The sequence below is a fragment of the Mustela erminea genome, chromosome 3 (assembly GCF_009829155.1).
Source record: "Mustela erminea isolate mMusErm1 chromosome 3, mMusErm1.Pri, whole genome shotgun sequence".
NCBI classification, from domain to species: domain Eukaryota; kingdom Metazoa; phylum Chordata; class Mammalia; order Carnivora; family Mustelidae; genus Mustela; species Mustela erminea.
The window spans coordinates 20,710,985-20,726,292 of record NC_045616.1 but is presented as its reverse complement, the minus strand read 5'-3'; the positions used below and the strand labels follow the sequence as shown (position 1 = coordinate 20,726,292).

Here is a 15,308-nt window from a genome sequence, read left to right as displayed (position 1 = left end):
TTGTCAGTAGATTCTAGTTCCATTCCTTGTGTTTGCCTTTCCTATGTCAAAAACACACAAAGACAGTCTTCCACTGGTACTTGAACACAGCTCTCTAATCGGTGATCACTTGACTTTTCCTCTCCCCACCCTCAGCCAGAAAGAACAATTTAATTAGGTCCAGTGGTATGAAATTCATTTCTCAACTGTGAGCCTGAGCCTACTTGTTCGCCTGAACACAGAGCTCACAGAATTTCCTGAGTGGGGACACTTCCCTCCAAGGGCAACGGGGCCAAGCCTTGCAGGGGAAACGGGACGCAGATGACCTCCTCTTTCTCTGTGGCTCAGTAATGAGGCCCATTATTTACAGTGCCCTCTCTGCTCACTGACTCTGTTAGCATTTTTTTCTTTTCAATTTGGATCCTGGCCCACATTGTACCCCTCTCATGAAGCACGTGCCATTCCGATTTTAAAATAATGGGAAGAACGCTACGGCACCGCTCACTGGTGATATGACTCTCAAACTGTCTACAGATTGCCGAGTAAGTGAAATGTTTTGACAGAGAGAAATATGTGTTGTCAACATTGCTTTACCCATGGTTGAGAAGGGAAATTGAAACTGTACTTCAGCGGGGTTCAGATGTTGATGACTAGAATGATCTCCTCAAAACAAATGACTACAGACCATTTTGTTTTCCTTTATGCCTCATTCTTCTCTAATGAAATGCCCAATTAAAAGCAGAGCTCATGTGCTTTAAAAAAAGGCTTAGGAAGGATTCTGGGAAAGCGCTGTGACAGGAGCCATCCTTCATCATGGGAGAAAATCATAGCACCATTGTGAAGAATCAGTCTGTGTTGTGACCTCCAGTGTCCTGTGTAGAGATTTTAAAGGAGACTCAGAATAAGTGTAACCTTTTAAAGAGAGTAGATTGTGTGTATATTTGTGTGTGTGTGAGAGAGAGAGGGAGAGAGAAAGAGACAGCCAGAGAGATGGGGGTTGGGGGGGAGAGTTGTGAATTATTTGTGATACATCAAACAGCAGACACTGGCTAGAAATAGGGAAAAAAAAAGTCCCTGATAGAGTGATATGTTTAGGACAACTTGTGAATTTATCTCTGGGATTAAGTGGAATGTGGAACTGTGCAGCTGTGTGTTGTCTCCTTGCAAAATGAGTTTCTCTCTGTTTCCCTGGCAGGCGTGTTCTTGTTAAGAGCTTGTTCGGAGTGGGAACACAGGTAGCTCCTGGAGCCCCACTGACCATTATCTTCCCATTCAGGTCTGCATTGTTGAAGCGGCTCTCTATTTTCTCGCTTAGAGAACATCCTCGATAAGAGAAAATGTTGACAACGTTACTGTTTTTGAGACTCACTAAGGAAACATTTCTTCTTGTCAGTCTCCTTTCATGCGCTGGGCAGGAGAAAAGAAAAGGGGGTATTGCTTTGGGGAATAACCTTGACTTTCAACGAGAATTTAACAACCAGGATTTTCTTGAGCATCTGCCACGTGCAAGAGTATATGCTAGTCATTGCAGGTTGTGCACAGAGGAGTGAAGCTAAACTCCTATTTTTGATAAGGAAAATATAGCTTTGCAAATTCTTATTTGAAAAATTCGTGGACTAATTGGAAAGGCTATAAAATGGGTACAGAAAAAGTAATAAGGGGACTTGCATGGGTTGAACTTCCTGTGGCTCACTCTGAGGGTTCCAGCATTAGGCATGCCTGAACTTGGAGATTGACTCCACAACCTACCTCCTATGACATCGGTGGGCACAGTATACTTTAAGTTGACAAATGAGGAAAATGATACCGGCCTTGCAGGGCTGCTGGGATACGTCTGTGAGATCCGAAGAATACAGTGTCTAGCGTGATGCCTGGCACAGATGAGTTCGCCTGGCATGCCGGCTTTCTCCTTCTGACTTCATGCCATGCTCCATCCTGTGGCAGTCCGGCTGGCACCCGTCACATATCTTCCCTAAATCCCACAAGTGATTTATTGGTGTTATGATGACATCTTCCACCATGTCACAGCTCTGCAAAATAAAGAAATCCAGTACGGGGAGAGTAAGCAGATAATAGGATGGTTCTCTGAACACTGCCTTTCCAAGGTTTATAAGGCCAAGGGAGTCTTGTTCCCATCAAAGAACAGCCACTCATGGGAGCTATGGTGGACATACATCCTTCCACCAATATCCTGACCTTCCTTCCTCCAGGAACATGACAACATCATACACCTCTTTCCCCCTTGGAAATTAGGCATCCCCTGTGGTTTACTGTGGACGGTGACATGGGAGCAGAACTGACTTGCATCCCTTCCAGGAAAGGCTTTGGAAGATTCCGTTCTTGCCGCCACCATGATGGTGGAAACACAGGTTGAGATGGGGCTTGTGTCAGCCTGGGCCCGTGAGATACTGCAAGGAGCAGGATCCCCCTGACAATCCATGTGAAACCCAGAGCGTCAGCAAGAACCTAGCTTTTGTCACCTTGAGCTCATTTCTTCATTGGCTATGTAGACTGAGGAGGTTGTCTGCATTCCAGTCATGCTGCGTTTGCTCAAAACATTTCAGGGCCTCCTTGGCTGGAGCCACTTTCAGGGGCAGTTTAGGACAACCACAGCATCCGTGTAGGACCGTATTCGCTCTCCACCCTGTGGCAGTATCCCCCTGCTTCCTTCTCCACTTTCTTCATTAGCGTTGATGGATGGTAGCCAGTGCGAGGGAGAGATGGAGTACCGCTGAGCGACTGGAATGAACGGGCCTTCAGAAGCAGTGGTGAACAAAGCCTGGGGCCGGACTGCCGCGCACGGAGGCAGCTCACCCTGGGTGCGGGCAGTCAGAAGGGGTTTGTCTACAGAAGATGTAAAAATTATGGAACCGGCGAAGACGCGGTCTGTTATTTATTATCACTGCAAACGTGCTGTTCTAAGCAACGTTAGGGACAAGTACTCCTTTCCTCTGTGCTGCCACTTTCCCGCTTTCTTGTACACCTTCTCAAAAGCAATGACAAAGAGCTTTCAAAACTTGTGAACAACAGAAGTGGGTTGGGAACATGTTGCCCCAACTACAGAGTGTTTTGAAAGTGATAATATTCTTTTGGGATATTTACCTAAATAAGGAAAAAGAGAAGTCAGTTTGCTGTATCCTTGTCATTCATTTGTGAATAGAGATTTTGGTTTATGAATTTGTGTCTTGTCGTGTGTTCATTTGCCAACATCCTGCTCTTAGTGTGGTCCGATCCGTGAGGACAGGGCTGGGCCTCCTTCATTCTGAGGTGTCCATAGGGTCTGACCAGTGCTGACCAGCTAATTGGGCCCTTTATATGATGGATGACTCAAACTCTGTTAGCAGCAAAAACAGTACTTTATTTTATTCTGTTTTATTTTATTTATTGATCGCTCATGCCTACATGTGGCAGGCCCTGGCCCACTCCTCTGAGGGACCTTCCTGTTGTCGAAGCTGTTCTTTGGAGAGAGATCTATTCCAGCTGCTGGAGCTCGCAAAGATCCAAGACTGCAGTTTACACCCACATGAGACGGTGCACACGCCCACCTCTGAAGGAAAATCAGGAGCAGATGACTCTTCCGTGTCCATACACGCCCAGGATTGTTCTTCATGGATATCACTGTTTTCTTCATGTTCTTTGCACACCCTGTAATTTGCATTACATGCATTGAAGATTAAGATTTGTCTCAGGACCACACTCCCCCTAAGTGAGAGTCTTCAGTGCAGGCAGGGGTCTACAGGAGCTAGGGAATAGGCTGGGGAGAAGCTTCAATGTTGGCTAGTATCTCCAGTCTTCAGTTTTGCAAAATGTGAATGAATGTAACATGGGTGAACAACATAGTAACTAGGATTAACCTACAATAATCAGTAATTGTGGGCTGGTTCTGGATACCAGGTCAGAGTGAGCTTGGCCTTGGGGAGAAAGGTTATTCTCCTGAACACTCATTGTTTTATGGACAACTTATCATCATGGAAGTGGGGGTTCGGGGAAGCTTGGGTATGCCACCTTAATGTTTTCTGTCTCAGAGACTAATATTAAAGGGAACATTTGTAACCACTCTCATGTTTGGAGGCTATTCCATCTGCCAAGGGACTTCCCTGATGGAGACTGGCCTTGGGTAGACCATCCTCTGAGCTGGTACAGGTCTCCAGGGCTGGGTGGATGTCATCTGGAACTTTATGGTATGTGACCCAGGTTCTAGGATCATGAATTGGGGAAATGGCAAACAACCCAGGATTTTCATTTCTGATTTTTCTAGAAAAGCGTACACTCATTTTGAGCTCCTGGGATGAGACAGTAGAGCACAAAGAAGCTGGGAAAGGTGACTGTTTCTCTGCTGCAAACTGTCTTCCCTGGGGTTTTCCAATAAGGGCATAGTTGATCAGTGTGTATGTGCTTCTGAACATGTAGGCTTGACATGAGCCTGAAATGAAAGAGCTGGCCAAAGGGTTGACTTTGTTTCTGCTCCCTGAGAAAAATTCTGGATCTTTTTTGGTGTCGTCTCTGGAAAGAACAACACCTGAGTGGGTAATCCAGAACTGATGCTGAGTGAAGCAAGGATACCTGGCAGAATGTCTGAGTTTAAAAAAAATAATTCTTGCTTTAGGAGATGCTATATGTATTTTTTTCTTAGATTTCTGATATTACACACTGGAGCATAAGTAGACTTGGGAATCATCACTTTCTTTATAGGAAGTCTTCAGGTAAATGACAACATAATCTCATTTGTTCTCCTCCATTTGCCATTTGTTATTCAGACAATAAAAAGGATACAACTCCAAGCATGCCCTTGGGCAAGTCACTGAACAATTTTTAAGCCTGTCATCTATGAAAATGTCACAGTTGGACTGGGCAACTTTTGAGGTCCCTGCTCGCTCTGGAAGCCTGTGCCCTGGATGCGGGCAGGGAGACAGCCATACCAGGTGAAGCTCTGTGTGCCTCCCTGTATGTCGTTCCCTACCCACAGCTTACACATTTTCCTTGGTGGCTCCCTAGGCGGGACTTCAAATAGCGTTTTTCTCTTTTAGCGCTAAAGCCACATTTTAGACTTTGCAAGAATTATCCTGGATAAAACGGAACAATTAAGAACTACATGGAAACATTATTTTTAGCCCGGTGCATTATTTCCCAAACCCACTCCCTTTGTCTCTTCTTTGTCACAGGAGTTAGGCGGCTAGTTTCTCTGGCTTTCATCAAGTATCTTTTTTCCCTCCTGCTCCAGATAAACTCTGTTTCCTTTTCCCTGGCTAGATGAAAGCCCGTGTCCCCTGCTCTTCCCGATATTAGTCCAACTACAGTGATGCTGGGGTTCACGTCACTCCAGGCTGTGGATTTCAAAGGAGGCTTCGGAGACAGGGGGATAAAAAGGAAGCTTCAGCTTTCCTCTTCAGATCTCTCCCACACACTCTGTGTATTATTTCCGAAAACCCATTGGAAAGTAGACTGTTTCCCTCCCTGACTCAGCACCAAATCAAGAAGTAGCACATAATGTATTGGCATGTTTATTATGCATCATTTTGCTGCTGACACCGGGGCCATCAAATATTGGGAAATTTACAGCCAGGGAGGTCCAGCCATCATGCTGCAGCGAAGGGCAAAGTATTCTGTTATTCATCTCCAGCCCTGGCCCTTTATGGTCAGACTGCGAGCAATATACTTATCAAAGTCAAAATAACCTTCACTTTAGAAAACACGCTTGTCTTTAATTGCCAGAATAAGAATGCATAAACAGCTTCCATCTTGATCGGAGAAGGAAGGCTGAGTTCATGTTAAGTTTGGAGTGTTGTGTGATTTGCCAATAGCTGTGTGGTTCAATTAAGTTTTAACTCACCAATTACGTGTATATTATACTAGAGTAGTGGAAACACTTTGGGAGTTAAAAATATTTTTACAGTCTAAATACATTTCATACTTATATAATTGTGGTATGCATGTGTACACTTATGGTATACATATTTATGTTACACATTGTTTTCTTTTGAGTCAAAGTCAATGCCAGGAGTGCTCCTTCTCTGACCTGGCCCATAGCAGGTAAGAGTCTGGATACTAGAGGGCAGAAGTGTATGAGTTTAAATCTCTGACTCCCTCTGTGCCTTAGGCATAGGCCCTTGTTTATTCTCCTGTGACATGGTGGTAATAATAATAGTATCTACTGTATGGAGGTGTTTTAAAGATTAATGAGGGCACCTGGGTGTCTCAGTTGGTTAAATGTCTGCCTTCTGCTCAGGTCATGATCCCAGGGTCCTGGGATCGAGTCCCACCTTGGGCTCCCTGCTAAGGAGGGAACCTGCTTCTCCCTCTGCCTGCTGCTCCCCCTGCTTGTGCTCTCTCTGTCTCTCTCTCTTTAGGACAAATAAATACATAAGCTCTTTTTAAAAAGTTAATAGAAGAGATTATGCTGAGTGGAATAAGTCAAGCAGAGAGAGTCAATTATCATATGGTTTCGCTTATTTGTGGAGCATAAGGAATAACAGGATGTTGGGAGAAGGAGAGGAGAAGAGAGTTGGGGGAAATTGTGGGGGGAGATGAACCATGAGAGACTGTGGACTCCAAGGAATTATCTGAGGGTTCTGAAGGGATGGAGGGTGGGAGGTTAGGTGAGTCAGGTGGTGGATATTATGGAGGGCACGTATTGCATGGAGCACTGGGTGTGGTGCATAAACAATGAATTCTGGAACACTGAAAAGAAATTAAAAACATAAATAAAAATTTAAAAAAATAGAAAAAATTTCCCAACTCATCATATAATATTAAATAACCTTTATAATCATAATAACCAAATCTGGACAAAGAGAATAAATTAAGTAAAATACTAATAAATAAATTGAATAAAGAATGTTAATAGAGATTGCACATATGGAAAAATGCTTAATACAGTGCCTGGTCCATTATAAGAACTTGAAGAATATTTGCCACCTTAGTTCTCCTCCCCTGCCTGTTACTGTTAAGAAAAGTATTCCTTAGAAAGTACACGTTGCCAAGTCCTTTATATAGAGGAGGCAAGAAGGAAATGTTATTCTGATTTTGTAAATATGTATATATGTATGCATAGGTATGTATCTTACGGTGCTCATAGGTCCTTGAGAAGCTTGTGATTTTGAGAACCTCACTGAGATGACTGAGAAACCACAGCCAAGCTGTGAAAATAATTCTTGGTTGATAAGGCATTTGTGCTCACCTGTAGTCCCACCTGCCCTCCTGTAAAGGTGTTACTGTTGAGAGTTGGTGTAATCTGTGGAGTGGCCATCTGAACATGTTAAGGTTAGGGATAGTGGAAATGGGCAGATTTGGGAATGGAGTGGTAACCCTTGTGCCTGCGAGTCCCCATGTGGCCAAATGTGAATGACAAAACTTAGTGAGAAGATTAAAAACTCTCACACTCTTCTGGGAAGGACCAGGAGAGTCTGGAGTGTGAGCGCTCTTCCTGGACGAGAGTTGGAGGGAACATTCATTGACAAACATTCTCTGAACAGTCAAGTCAGAGTAATGGTCTTTGCTTACTTGGGGTGTCAGATTCCTTTTGAGGTTGGATGGTGACTTGGGAAAACAGACTTGAGAAATAGCAGGAAAGAAAATGTTTGGGCATTTTAATTATAGACAGTTGGCCTGAGAGTTTTTGTTGTTATTTTTTTTTTCCTGGTTTTTATTTATTTATTTATTTATTTATTTATAATCACTGTAAGATGAAATTTAGGCAAGTTAATGGGCTATAATTTCAGACCACTAGTCTATTCAGAAATCATAAGACAAGCAATAGATGACTCTATTTGAAGTGAAAATTACAGTTTGAGTACATAGGTCTTTCTTTTCTGTCAAACTAAGTAGAGTGGACAAGTGGAACTGTTGGAATCTGCTCGTGATTCATCTCTCTCTCTCCTTCTTTCCCTCTCTCTCTCTCTCTCACACACACAGACTCTAAAAGCACAAGACAAAAGTCTTATCCAGATCTGCTGGAAAGTCCCCATTCATGCTACATGTGTATTATATAAACAGTGCTTGGCTTTCACAAGAACCACCATTCAGAGAAGAGGAACCATAATGCATGTTAATACATGAAGAAAGCTTTTAGGAAAGACCATAAAACCTTGGAGGCTATAAACTCTGGAAATGGATTCCAGAATGAAAGTTCTCTGAAAGCCCAGTATGCAGGCTAAATGTGTGTGGGGCCGAGTCCATAAAGTTTTTGTCCTGAATTGCAAAATACAGTTGGTGCATTGTCTCCTGAGTTCCTCCACCTCTTCCTCTGCCTTTTAACATTCTTATTGCTTTGTGAGGGGGACCCTGCGATTGTAATAGAGAATATAAGATTTAATGAAATGGGAACATTTTGGGTGGATACATTTTTTAAAGAAGGTTCACTATAAATTTTAAAGAGGTGTCTTAGCTAGCATTTTGGACCGAACAAGATAACAGTCATCGAATTAGTGTCCTCCTCTTCAGAGCCACAGATCTCTCCAGAAGGTTCCGCCTTGAGGACACAGCTGCCGCATGGGGCTGAAGGGGAAGCCCACCTCTGGCTTATCTTGGGTACAGTCTGGAAGCCTAGAAAGGATGCTGTATGAGGGTCAGCTTTCCCAGTGGCCTCCCTCTGTCCGTCATGATCTTAAAAGTGCCTGTGTTTTCACCATCTTTGTAAGACCACGAACCACTCCGGAGTGCTGGTCCCCTCTAGAGTTTCTACCAAGCTCTGGGGGTCCCACCTAGGCCTCCCACTGTGTGGCCGCAGCACATGTGTTTCCTGAGTGAACTCAGGGCTGCCTGTGTGCATATTTTCAGTCTATAAATCGCCCGCGTTCCTCTGCCTGTTTGCGAGGCCTCCGGCCAGTGCTGTATTGTATGCGAACACGCCACATTTCTCCAGAGAGAGCTGAGCGCTCCTGCCTGGACGGTGGGGATAAACCTCCAACTGCTGAACAGTAATAGGCCATAGCTTAGATGGGGCGTTGCCTAGGCCCTTTGTGTGCAGATGAGTTCCCTTGACCCTGACCGTGGGTTGTGTGACCACTCTGCTTCAACTCTGGAAGGTGACAGTATATTTATTTTGTTTCAGGCTTAATGGAGTCACAGACACTATTTTCTTTTTTTTTCACTCCAGTATGGTGATTGGGCTTCTCAAGGTTGACAACAGCAGAGCGAAACCATCTCCTACAGAAGTCAAGCCATGGCTTTAATAAAGAGTTGACCATCAGACATGATGAGTCCTTGGAGTCAGGAGAGCAAAATATCACCTATATTGGTTTTAATCACATGATCCATTTTTCCCCCTGGAATTTTAACAATTGTAACATCTCTCACATTTAAAATTCTGGAAGAATAGCAAACTCATGGGGGAAGCTAGGGTTGGAGATGAAGAAATAAAGCAGGTGAAATGCTGAATGGTAACGTGTCACCACGTTAACGTGTAAATATTAGGACAGGAGGTTAGTGAAAGTGGGGTTATGGGTACTGTTAAGGAGAAACTGAGGCATCCCTGCTTCGGATTTCTCACTTAGGCATGGAGACGGTGTTCGGACAACCTCAGGAGGGTGAGGGGAGGATGGAAGGGAAACGGTATGCAGCATCTATCCTAGAACCATGAACAGAGTGCCTATTGCTGCTGAGCAAGTCAGTAGAGTTCCTCTTCTTCATTCAGCACATCTTTATGGACTGCTTACTCTATGCCAGGGATTGTCCCCTGGAGATACTAGCTTGTCATCATTAGTCACATCTACATCTTTATTAAGTGTTTCCATCCGTCCATGCTTGCTAGGTGTTCCAAGGGAGTTAAACGGAGTCAGTTGTGGCTTCCCGGAATTCTGCGGGAAAGACAAGATGCATATGCTTCTTCTATTACAGTGTTCTGTGTTGGGAAATGAGCAGTTTTGCATTGTTATGCAAACACCAAGGTAATAGAATCTGTATAAATTACAGTAAGTGCAATTACTCACAGGGAAATTTGTTGGCACTTAGTCATGTTATTGTGTTCACTGCAGATTATAGCTTGTTACTTTCTGTTCCTCTAATATACTTTACCCACTTAAGTTTTGAAATAGAAATGAAATGCTGGTGTATCATCATTTTGCCAGAAAGATATATATGTGTCTTCTATTGCATTAGACAGGTTAATATGTTTTTGCATTTTACAACAGGGAACTTTATTAGCATGATGAAATTAATGCATGCAGGGCAATATCTTCCGAACCAGTTGTTACCAGTAGATAAAGTCTGTTGTGGTAATTGCTAACTGAATGTCGGATCAGGGTTATTACTGAAGTAAAATCATTCACTGTGGGATGATCAGAGCTACGATGTTGTGAATGATAAAAGATCTGCCTCTACTCCCTAGTTTTAATTAGCTGTTAAAGAGGTGTCCTGGGTGATTTTGAAAGGCTCATCTTATCAATATTGTTATTTAGAAATGATTTATAATACTGTTACAGAGTCTGATAATGTTTCTATCATTAAAAGTCTATCATTGTTTCCATTATGAGCTCTGTTGTTTGAAGGCTTTGAAGACAGAGCTTAAATATTGCCTTCAAAGCTTTGGGTGCAACTTTCTCTAAAACATTGTAAGGTCTTAAAACCCCAGAGTTACTGTTCATGGAAGGACCACAGCTGATATTTATTCATATGATAATACCCAGCTTCAGTCCCTTAAAGTGATGAAAGCCCAATTTTAGAGGAGAAAATGCCTTCTCTCCTTTATCCATTGATTGTTTTCAGAAGTGAGTCTTGGTCACCCTGGAAATCTGCCTGAGTAGATTTGATAAATATATCTTCTGCCATTTAACTAGTCAGTAGACTTCTCTAGTATTAATACTTTGAAACATTAATAAAGTTTCCAGAAAGACCTAATTTATGGTCTGAAATGGTCTTGAGAGAAATTTCCGTGCTGGTCAAATCCTGAATAAGTGTAAACAGACGGATTTTTGAAGAAAAACCTTCCCCAGAGGGCTGGAGCTCATATTGCAGTGAACGTGTTCCTGAATAATCTGTTTGCAAAATCACAATTCTGTAGCTTAGGTCCTGTTCATGGTCCCTGCATTTACACTATTACATCAGTCTCAGGCAACAACAGCAGGGCTGTGGCCCTTGGATTCATGGTTCTGCACACCTTGGGTTTCTAAATCTACCAGGTAGCCATACTTTGCAAAGGTCACCTCTAGGAAAGTTATGAACTCTCATAGAAGTTTTTTGTTTGTTTGTTTTTGTTTAAATTTGGAGGCACGATGGAAATTATCTACTCTTATTTATGGCTTATGGTTGAGAAAAATGATACCAAAAGAAAGTGAATTCTTGTTTAGAGTCAAGTATCTATTTAATCAAAGGACTCTGTATCAGACTCCAGCCTGGCATAGCAGTATTTCTTTTTCTTTTCTTTTTGTTATTTATTTATTTATTTAACACACAGAGAGATCACAAGTAGGCAGAGCAGCAGGCAGAGAGGGGGATGCAAGCTCGCTGCTGAGCAGAGAGCCTGATGCAGGTCTCGGTCCCAGGACCCTGAGATCATGACCTGAGCCAAAGGCAGAGGCTTTAACCCCTGAGCACCAGGCACCCCCATAGCAGTATTTCTTTCTGCTAAATGCTTGTCTTGCATTGTTATTGGCTATGTATATTTATATTTAACCAATAACAGTGCAGTAACACTGCAAGATAAGCAAATATGTATGTTATATATAAATATTTATATAAATATAAGTAAATTTATAAACAAATATAAGTTATATAAATGTGTATACATATATATAAATATATAGAAATATAAGTTAAATATAAATATATAAATACATATAAAAATAAATACATATGTAAATATAAGTTATATATTCATATATAATATCAACATAGTAATAATGTAATTTAGATAACATGTCAGTCACTCTAAGATCAAAATTCCATTCCTTCATTATTCAGTTATGAAATTTAAGCAGATTGTTGTGACTGTCACTTTACTTGACTCTCAGTGGAGTGAGCTAGTAGGCTTCAGGAATGGTGGCTTTCTGAGGCTGAGGTACAATTTATATCACAGAGATCCTCAGAGATAATAGGTCCAAATGAGCCAGGAAGAGATTTTCTTGCCACTTTAAGGGCGCTGTCAACTTGAATGCAAGTGCATCTGTTTCCATTTTAGTGGTTATTGTAAGAAGGTTGTTGAAAATCCAAATTAGCTGGTACCATATTTCCAGTATACCCCCAATGATGTGTTGGTACCGGGATTGCCCATCATTTATTCCAGTGTGGCATTTCATTACTCTTTCCCATATTATTCCACAGGTTTGCAACTTGACCAGATTTATTTATGGCCTCTGGAGAGATGTACTACTTCTCGTGCTGACAGAGCTAATCAATGCCTCAGTGAATTTGTCTGCACAGCATAGTGCTACCTGGAGGACTTTCTGAGGTAATTGTCCTTTTGAAGTCACAGGGTGCCTGAAGTTTTGTTATAATAATTACCTGTGCGTCCTGAAGCAATGCTTCTCAACTGTGGTGGGCTGTTAGAATCAGTGGAAGACCTTGTATGAAGTCCCAGTGCTTGGGTCCCATTTTTGGCGACTGTATTCTGGGATGAGTCCTGGGCACTGGACAAGTTTTGAAACTCCCCAGGTAACTCTAGCAAGATCTGCCCCCCACCTTTTTTTTTTTTTTTTTTAAAGATTTTATTTATTTACCAGAGAGAGAGAGTACACACAAGCAGGCAGAGTGGCAGGCAGAGGCAGCAAGAGAAGCAGGCTTCCTGCTAAACAAGGAGCCTGATATGGGCTTGATCCCAGTACCCTAGGATCATAACCTGAGCCGAAGGCAGTGGCTTAACCAACTGAGCCACCTAGGCGTCCCAAGATCCCCCTTTTTAAAAGTTTCCCAAGTGTGCAGCCAGGGTTGAAACCCACCAGTGAAGAGTGATGGCCCCATTCATAACATTGTTTAATGAGATGGGATTCTTTTATTAGAAATCACCCATGATTTAGCAGTCCATACACCATCCTGAAGGAGCTGGAGCTTACAGTTTTACTATCAATGGCCTCAATGTGCTAAGTGTGTTAATTTCCAGATTTTCTATTTCCACCTCAAGGGGCTAACTGTACCTTACTAGTTTATGTTTAACTTGACAACAGTAAAAATATGAAAACCCAATAAACCCCAGCAACGTGTATGTAACCAAAAGAGATGAATTTTTTGTTGTTATTTCTCTTTTATTACTATGAGATTTCACCAATATTAAGAGTGACTTCTGCTTATGTTAATAAGTAGATGTTTTGGCATCCATTCATTTATTGATTCAAAATATTGCCTTATCCTTTTGTGTATCAGGCACTAGAATAATCAGTCTGTAACACCTCATTATCTTCATAACCAAAATTTACTGTGGAAATAGACAAATTATTTTTTAGAGTTACTGTTGATACTGCTACGTCTTTGAGACAAATGCTTTTAAGTATCATGTGATAGGCAATTGTAAGGCTTTTTTCAACAAAGGAATTCTGCTAGTTTTTACTTTTGTTTGATGAGAGGCATTAGAAAACCAATGGTAATGACTCTAGAGTTTCTAATATAATTTGCAAACTGTGGTACTGTGGTTCTATGCCCTTTGTTCGAAGGCTTAAGAACATTTGGAAGACAAAGACTTCCAAATTAGATAATTTTTGATAATGTTCATGAAGGGAATAAAAGATAAAGCATGAATAGAAAATTAAACACAGATAAACTCTAAATGGATGAAAGACCTCAATGTGAGACAGGAATCCATCAAAATTCTAAAGGAGAACATAGGCAGTAACCTCTTTGACATCAGCCACAGCAACTTCTTTCAATACACGTCTCCAAAGGCAAGGGAAACAAGTGAAAATGAACTTTTGGGGCTTCATCAGTATGAAAAGCTTCTGCACAGTGAAGGAAATAGTCAACAAAACAAAGAGGCAACCCGCGGAATGGAAGAAGACAATTGCAAATGACACTACAGACAAAGGGCTGACTGATATCCAAGATCTATAAGGAACTTCTTAAACTTAACACCCAAAAAATGGATAACCAAGTCAAAAAATGGGCAGAAGACATGAGCAGACACTTTTCCAAAGACGAAATAAATGGCTAACAGACACGTGAAAAAGTGTTCATCATTAGCCATCAGGGAAATACAAATCAAAACCACATTGAGATACCACCTTATACAAGTTAGAATGGCCAAAATTGACAAGGCAAGAAATAACAAATGTTGGAGAAGTTGTGGAGAAAGGGGAACCCGCCTACACTGTTGGTGGGAATGTAAGTTGGTACAGCGATTTTGGAAAACAGTGTTGGGCTTCCTCAAAAAATTAAAAATAGAGCTAGCCTATGACCTGGCAATTGCACTACTGAGTATTTACTCCAGAGATACAGATGTAGTGAAAAAAAGGGCCATATGCAGCCCAATGGCCCCAATGGCAGTGGCCACAATCACCAAACTGTGGAAGGAGCCAAGATACCCTTCAACAGATGAATGGATAAAGAAGATGTGGTCCATATATACACTGGAATATTACTTAGCCATCAGAAAGGATGAATAACCAACTCTTGCATCAACTTGGATGGAATTGGGGGAGATTATGTTAAGTGAAATAGGTCAAACAGAGAAAGTCAATTATATGGTTTCCCTTATTTGTGGAATGTAAGGAATAGCATGGAGGACATTAGGAGAAGGAAAAAATTGAAGGGGGAGAAATCGGAGTGGGGGAAAAACCATGAGAGACTATGGACTCCAGGAAAGAAATGGAGGGTTTTAGAGGAGGGAGGGGTGAGGGGATGGGTACTAAGGAGGGCATGGATTGCATGGAGCACTGGGTGTTATACGCATACAATGAATCATGAAACACTACATCAAAAACTAATGATGTACTGTATAGTGACTGACATAACGCAATAAAAAAAAGAACCGACTAATGCAAAACACTTTCATATCTTAAAAAAAAAAAATTCCACATACAGTGGAATATTACTCAGCCATAAGAAAAAAGAATGAGATCATGCTATTTGCAACAAAATGGATGGTGCTACAGGGCGTTATGCTAAGTGAAAGACCAAGGCCATATGGTTTCACTTATATGTAGAATCTAAAAAAATAAAACAAATAAAAACAGAAATAGACTTGTAAGTACAGAGAACAGACTGGTGGTTTCCAGAGGGGAGGGAGTGGACAAGTGAAATAAGTGAAGGGATTTAAGAGGTACAAACTTTCAGTTACTACGTAAATAAGTCACAGAGATGAAAAGTACAGCATAGGGAATATAGTCAATAATATTATAATAAAATTATATGGGGACAGACTTTGAATACTTACATGGTGAGCAACCCAAAATGCATAGGACTGTTGAATC

At 41.6% G+C, this 15,308-nt stretch overlaps 1 long non-coding RNA gene across 2 annotated transcripts in view; it reads left to right on the top strand.

Annotated features, from left to right (window-relative positions):
* Positions 1 to 396: 396 nt before the first annotated feature.
* LOC116585977 overlaps positions 397 to 15,308 on the top strand; it is a 40,020-nt gene continuing 25,108 nt past the window's right edge. The window contains exons 1-3 of one of the 2 annotated variants that reach the window (XR_004283834.1): positions 397 to 521; positions 4,737 to 4,901; positions 12,235 to 12,361. This is a non-coding gene — a long non-coding RNA (uncharacterized LOC116585977). The remainder of the gene's footprint in view (positions 522 to 4,736; positions 4,902 to 12,234; positions 12,362 to 15,308) is intronic. The other variant, XR_004283833.1, reaches the window with a different exon arrangement.